The sequence below is a fragment of the Anopheles gambiae genome (assembly GCF_943734735.2).
Source record: "Anopheles gambiae chromosome X unlocalized genomic scaffold, idAnoGambNW_F1_1 X_unloc_18, whole genome shotgun sequence".
Taxonomy (NCBI): Eukaryota; Metazoa; Arthropoda; class Insecta; order Diptera; family Culicidae; genus Anopheles; species Anopheles gambiae.
In genome coordinates this window covers 40,001-47,500 of record NW_026902624.1, presented here as the reverse complement: position 1 = coordinate 47,500, position 7,500 = coordinate 40,001, and positions in this window count along the sequence as shown.

The following is a 7,500-nucleotide window of genomic DNA, read 5'->3' as shown; positions in this document are numbered from 1 at the left end:
TTGCCTTGCACATGATGGTGTTGTTGACCATGTTCGGTTAACACGTCGTGTGTCGAGGTGGCCGGCCTTGGTAGTAGGATGTCTTGTGCATGTGACGTGTTGACCTGGTTTGGTCGATGTGTCGTCGTGTACGAGATGACCTACTTACCCGTCAGTTGTCCAAGTTGTATCATGTGTTGACTTAGTTGACGTGTCATGTGCATGGATGATTGGCGTACGGGTCATGTATGGTGCACTTGCTTCAGTTGAAGGGATGTACTAGTACAGTTATATTAATTGTTTATTTCACGATCTGGTCTTTTGGCTGGATCGCGAAAAAAACGCTAAGTCCCAAATCTTGAACTCGAGAGGAGAGCGCTGATGACAACCTTTTGGACTGGAGCTCCCTAGAATTCGGCTTTTTCCTACTTTAAAGGGATGCACTGTTGTATGTATTGTTTATTCACGATCTGGTCGTTGGATTGGATCGTGAAAAAAAAAACGCTAAGTCCCAGATCCTGAACTCGACAGGAAAGCGCTGATGGCAAACATTTTGACTGGAAGTCCCTAGAAAACGGCTTTTTCCTTATTGGCATTATGTGGCACGTTTATTGTGGCTAGAACATTAATTATCCCCCAAATGGCACCAACGCTTGGCGAAAGTCTCGAAATACTCCTATCCCGACGCACCAGCAACCGCAACACGATGCAAAATAAATTGCACGAGCTGCTGATACTTGTACCATGCACGGTACACGGTACCAAAATATACCCCTGAAGGTGTGCAATTTGGTGCTATCCTAGGAAATTTTTTTGGGCAAGCCTAGCTACGCGTGTCGCACGTTGCATGGTCGTCGATCAGAGGTATGCAAAAGCACCTATCTAGGGGAATTACTTTATGTTCTAGTAGCAAGTTCGATTTTCCGGTCCAGCACGGCAGTAATCCTGCATGCATACACTCCATGTACCAAAAATGTATCAACCTAGGCGTTGCTCAGTAGCTTTTGGCGGCACATGTAAAAAGTATTCGAGTTCAGATTCTTGGAACTTTGCGTATTGTTCAAAACTAATAACGAAAACTAAATTATAAATGGGTAAAAGGCTAGGCGTTTCTCAGTAGCTTTTTTGCGCCACGTGGCAAAAGTATTCGAGTTCAGATTTCTGGGACTTAGCGTATTTTTCAAAATTGATTATGCAAATTGAAGTACAAATGGGGCATTAGCTAGGCGTTGCCCAGTAGCTTTTGGCGCCACATGGAGGAAGTAATCGAGTTCAAATTTCTGGGACGTAGCGTAGTTTTCAATCATAATAAACCGAATCAAACATAAAAATCATGAAACTTACACCACGTCCCTAGGTTATGCACAAAACGTAACGATAAAGTGCCGGCCAGGTTAGAGGTGCACCAAAATTGTGTACCGATTAGGAAAAGTACTCTATGTTCCTATGACTTGGGTGAAAAGTGTTGATTAACTGCTGGTTAGGATAGACAGTTGCTTATCGTACACATCGCAAACGAACACCCCTTAGTGAGCAGTAGCAGAAGTCGATGGAACAAAGCGAATGCATTACAAACTGATCAAGTAAAATAAGGAACGCTACGTACTAGGACTTCTTTCCAAGAATGGTGTCCGCGACGGGAGGGCAAGCGTCCTTCCCAGGTTTCCCTAGTAAACCTTGTATGGTAAACATACCCAAGCGTGTCCGTAAGCACGCAACGATAGTCACGAACGAGCACATACCTAGGGAAAGTACTCTACGTACTAGGACTTCTGTCCAAGAATGGTGTCCGCGACGGTCGGGCACTGTGACGCAATTACCAAATCCTAGAATCGTACAAGCAGTGTGTACAAACATAAACATTAACGCGTTCGCTCGGGCTGCGCCGTCCGTGTTGAACACAAATGTGGGTGATTATATGAGTGGATAGACAAAAACATGCGTGGCGAAGACAGTTTTCTGCACGATGTGCACATAGCTCATTTCGTCGTCCCGGGCTAATGGAAAAACACAAAAATATCGAGTATCTTTCTAGGTTTCTGTTATAAAAGGACAGGCCAAAAGGTGACCGGTTGAGATAAGCATTTTAAGCATACAGTCACTTTAATGCAACTTTTGATAAAAAAACTAGGTACGTACACGTAGATTGTATCAACATGGACATCCATGATCGGGTACGCCCGGGCTGCGCCCTCCATGTTGTACTTTCCCTGATTGGTACACAATTTTGGTGCAAGTGTACCAACATGGACATCTATGAACGCGTACGCTCGAGATGCACCCTTCGTCTTGTACTTTCCCTGATCGGTACACAGTTTTGGTGCACGGCTATCCCGACCGGCAACTTGTACCTTTATCGACATCCATGAACACAAAGTGCGCGGAACAAAAATTGCTCGGTCAGACCTACAAAGTGCTATATCTCGAATACTAAACGTCGCAGATGGGTGTCGTAGAACAATTTTAAATTCGTCTAATGATTCTACATCCGATTCTGGATAGTGGTTTTTCGACCACTTTTCAACATTTTGTGACACCCCGAACCTAGGGGCAGCTCCCTAGCTTTTTTCAAAAATGTGCACCGAACGGGCCAGAGAGCTCGAGTAGTCGAAAATTTTTTTTTTGCTAAAACCCCTCAAAACGTGTCAGGAACGCACCCTAGATGATGAAAAGTGCAACCAGAATGTCAATCGACAACATGCCCGGGGGTACAAATTTGCTATACGCGTCCCTAGGTAGGGTACTTTTTCATACAAACATCAACGTGTACGGTGCACAAAGTGCGCGGAACAAAAATTGCTCGGTCAGACCTAGGACGGGCCATAACTCGAATACTAAACGTCGCAGATGGGTGTCGTAGAACAATTTTAAATTCGTCTAATGATTCTACATCCGATTCTGGATAGTGGTTTTTCGACCACTTTTCAACATTTTGTGACACCCCGAACCTAGGGGCAGCTCCCTAGCTTTTTTCAAAAATGTGCACCGAACGGGCCAGAGAGCTCGAGTAGTCGAAAATTTTTTTTTTGCTAAAACCCCTCAAAACGTGTCAGGAACGCACCCTAGATGATGAAAAGTGCAACCAGAATGTCAATCGACAACATGCCCGGGGGTACAAATTTGCTCTACGCGTCCCTAGGTAGGGTACTTTTTCATACAAACATCAAAGTGTACGGTGCACAAAGTGCGCGGAACAAAAATTGCTCGGTCAGACCTACAAAGTGTTATATATCTCGAATACTAAAAGTCGCAGATGGGTGTCGTAGAACAATTTTAAGTTCGTCTAATGATTCTACATCCGATTCTGGATAGTGGTTTTTCGACCACTTTTCAACATTTTGTGACACCCCGAACCTAGGGGCAGCTCCCTAGCTTTTTTCAAAAATGTGCACCGAACGGGCCAGAGAGCTCGAGTAGTCGAAAATTTTTTTTTTGCTAAAACCCCTCAAAACGTGTCAGGAACGCACCCTAGATGATGAAAAGTGCAACCAGAATGTCAATCGACAACATGCCCGGGGGTACAAATTTGCTCTACGCGTCCCTAGGTAGGGTACTTTTTCATACAAACATCAAAGTGTACGGTGCACAAAGTGCGCGGAACAAAAATTGCTCGGTCAGACCTACAAAGTGTTATATATCTCGAATACTAAACGTCGCAGATGGGTGTCGTAGAACAATTTTAAGTTCGTCTAATGATTCTACATCCGATTCTGGATAGTGGTTTTTCGACCACTTTTCAACATTTTGTGACACCCCGAACCTAGGGGCAGCTCCCTAGCTTTTTTCAAAAATGTGCACCGAACGGGCCAGAGAGCTCGAGTAGTCGAAAAAAATTTTTTTGCTAAAACCCCTCAAAACGTGTCAGGAACGCACCCTAGATGATGAAAAGTGCAACCAGAATGTCAATCGACAACATGCCCGGGGGTACAAATTTGCTCTACGCGTCCCTAGGTAGGGTACTTTTTCATACAAACATCAAAGTGTACGGTGCACAAAGTGCGCGGAACAAAAATTGCTCGGTCAGACCTAGGACGGGCCATATCTCGAATACTAAACGTCGCAGATGGGTGTCGTAGAACAATTTTAAGTTCGTCTAACGATTCTACATCCGATTCTGGATAGTGGTTTTTCGACCACTTTTCAACATTTTGTGACACCCCGAACCTAGGGGCAGCTCCCTAGCTTTTTTCAAAAATGTGCACCGAACGGGCCAGAGAGCTCGAGTAGTCGAAAATTTTTTTTTTGCTAAAACCCCTCAAAACGTGTCAGGAACGCACCCTAGATGATGAAAAGTGCAACCAGAATGTCAATCGACAACATGCCCGGGGGTACAAATTTGCTCTACGCGTCCCTAGGTAGGGTACTTTTTCATACAAACATCAAAGTGTACGGTGCACAAAGTGCGCGGAACAAAAATTGCTCGGTCAGACCTACAAAGTGTTATATATCTCGAATACTAAACGTCGCAGATGGGTGTCGTAGAACAATTTTAAGTTCGTCTAATGATTCTACATCCGATTCTGGATAGTGGTTTTTCGACCACTTTTCAACATTTTGTGACACCCCGAACCTAGGGGCAGCTCCCTAGCTTTTTTCAAAAATGTGCACCGAACGGGCCAGAGAGCTCGAGTAGTCGAAAATTTTTTTTTTGCTAAAACCCCTCAAAACGTGTCAGGAACGCACCCTAGATGATGAAAAGTGCAACCAGAATGTCAATCGACAACATGCCCGGGGGTACAAATTTGCTCTACGCGTCCCTAGGTAGGGTACTTTTTCATACAAACATCAAAGTGTACGGTGCACAAAGTGCGCGGAACAAAAATTGCTCGGTCAGACCTACAAAGTGTTATATATCTCGAATACTAAACGTCGCAGATGGGTGTCGTAGAACAATTTTAAGTTCGTCTAATGATTCTACATCCGATTCTGGATAGTGGTTTTTCGACCACTTTTCAACATTTTGTGACACCCCGAACCTAGGGGCAGCTCCCTAGCTTTTTTCAAAAATGTGCACCGAACGGGCCAGAGAGCTCGAGTAGTCGAAAAAAATTTTTTTGCTAAAACCCCTCAAAACGTGTCAGGAACGCACCCTAGATGATGAAAAGTGCAACCAGAATGTCAATCGACAACATGCCCGGGGGTACAAATTTGCTCTACGCGTCCCTAGGTAGGGTACTTTTTCATACAAACATCAAAGTGTACGGTGCACAAAGTGCGCGGAACAAAAATTGCTCGGTCAGACCTAGGACGGGCCATAACTCGAATACTAAACGTCGCAGATGGGTGTCGTAGAACAATTTTAAGTTCGTCTAATGATTCTACATCCGATTCTGGATAGTGGTTTTTCGACCACTTTTCAACATTTTGTGACACCCCGAACCTAGGGGCAGCTCCCTAGCTTTTTTCAAAAATGTGCACCGAACGGGCCAGAGAGCTCGAGTAGTCGAAAATTTTTTTTTTGCTAAAACCCCTCAAAACGTGTCAGGAACGCACCCTAGATGATGAAAAGTGCAACCAGAATGTCAATCGACAACATGCCCGGGGGTACAAATTTGCTCTACGCGTCCCTAGGTAGGGTACTTTTTCATACAAACATCAAAGTGTACGGTGCACAAAGTGCGCGGAACAAAAATTGCTCGGTCAGACCTACAAAGTGCTATATCTCGAATACTAAACGTCGCAGATGGGTGTCGTAGAACAATTTTAAATTCGTCTAATGATTCTACATCCGATTCTGGATAGTGGTTTTTCGACCACTTTTCAACATTTTGTGACACCCCGAACCTAGAGGCAGCTCCCTAGCTTTTTTCAAAAATGTGCACCGAACGGGCCAGAGAGCTCGAGTAGTCGAAAATTTTTTTTTTGCTAAAACCCCTCAAAACGTGTAGAAAACTGATTTTAGATGATAAAAAGTGCAACCAGAACGTCAAACGACAACTTTGTTGGGGGTACCCTTTTTACTCTACGGGCCACTAGCTTAGGCGCGCCAACAGCGCTTTCCTCTCGGGTTCCCATTTTTTGCCCTCCTGGGATTATGATCATTTACTCATTGCCTACTATAGGGAAGGTACCTTGCTTCGAGGTCAAAAATGAAGATTTCACCAAATCGTAGTTTTAACCTCTATTTAGTCGTAGGAGCATGGTTTGCAGTGTCCGTGGGTCATATAAGCCCCCGTTTGGGTCATACGTCCCCTCCCCGATGAAAATCGTCATATGACTATAGGCCGAACTTATGAAACAAAAGTGGTGTCTGGTGGGTTCTGCCGATGATCTTAACCTATGATTTTGAGTTTCCACCCTTTCAAAACGTTTCCTGGAGCAGTACATCACGGGTCTACGGACCCAAAGACTTCGTTGCGATGGTTTCAAGCATAAAAGTTGTAACAGCTAAGGGTTTTTAATACGCGTATATTAAATCATTGCTTGAAACTAAGCTTCGTTGTCTTTAAACTCTGCAAGACCAATCGAACTTCTTAGGGAAACTCGAAGGATTCACGCTAAGTCGGTAGTGCAGGGCACATAGCGTGATGAAACCGGGTTTCCCTACCAAATGTGGCATATTTTTTCCCTGAGAGCGAAGCTCAGACCCACGTAGGGGAGAGCGAAGTGGAACTTAAATGTTCAATGCAGCAAATGTTCGCCATGCGGATAAACAAGTTGGAATAGTTCAATGTAGTGTAATGCAAACACGAATCGCAAATAACGATACGGGACCCAGAAGCAATTCTGCGGATCCCTCGGGGAGTGGTGAGTTGATATAAATTAGAAGTGAAAATCCAAGTTGTTCGGGCTCCGGCTCGGCAGCCGATACGAGGTTCCTGTTGAGCTTGTTTGTACATCGCGCAGAGGCGCCGTTCGGTTCTAGCAATGATTCCCGCCACCATGTTCCATGCGTGCAGAGATCCGTTAGAGCTCGTTCAATGTGTCCCGCCGTGATTACGAAAAAGTCCAACAGTTGACTTAGTTGGGTGTGCGTCAAGTAATCGCGCAGAGATGCCGATCGGTGCCTAGCAATGTTTCCCGTCACAAGGTGGTATTGGCACCTGTGCAGAGTGGCCGTTAGCAATGTCTCCCGTATCACGGTGGTGTACCATCACTAGTGCAGAGTGACCGCTAGCAATGTCTCCCGTCACAAGGTGGTAGCCCAGAAGTGCAGAGAAGCCGCTGTAGCAAAGTCTCCCGTATCACGTTGGAGTTCTTCCACTAGTGCAGAGAGATCGCTGAACCGTTCAATGTGTCCCGTCGTGGTGTGCTTGTACCGAGCACGTAGGATACACCTTGCTTTGTTGGTTTGGGATAGGAGTGGTCGCGCAACTGCCTCCACGCCGCAGAGTGCCAGTTCGGATTGAAGGTCAACTTTAGCCGTTCAATGCATCAGTCGGTGGGTGTTCAGATGGCATCACAACTTCCCCTAGGTGCTCAAGTTGGCTGGGTTGTAAAGCATGTACACATGCGCAGAGTATCGTGCGTACTAGCAAAGTCTCCCGTCACGGTGGTTACGCATGAGTTCCATGCAGTGCA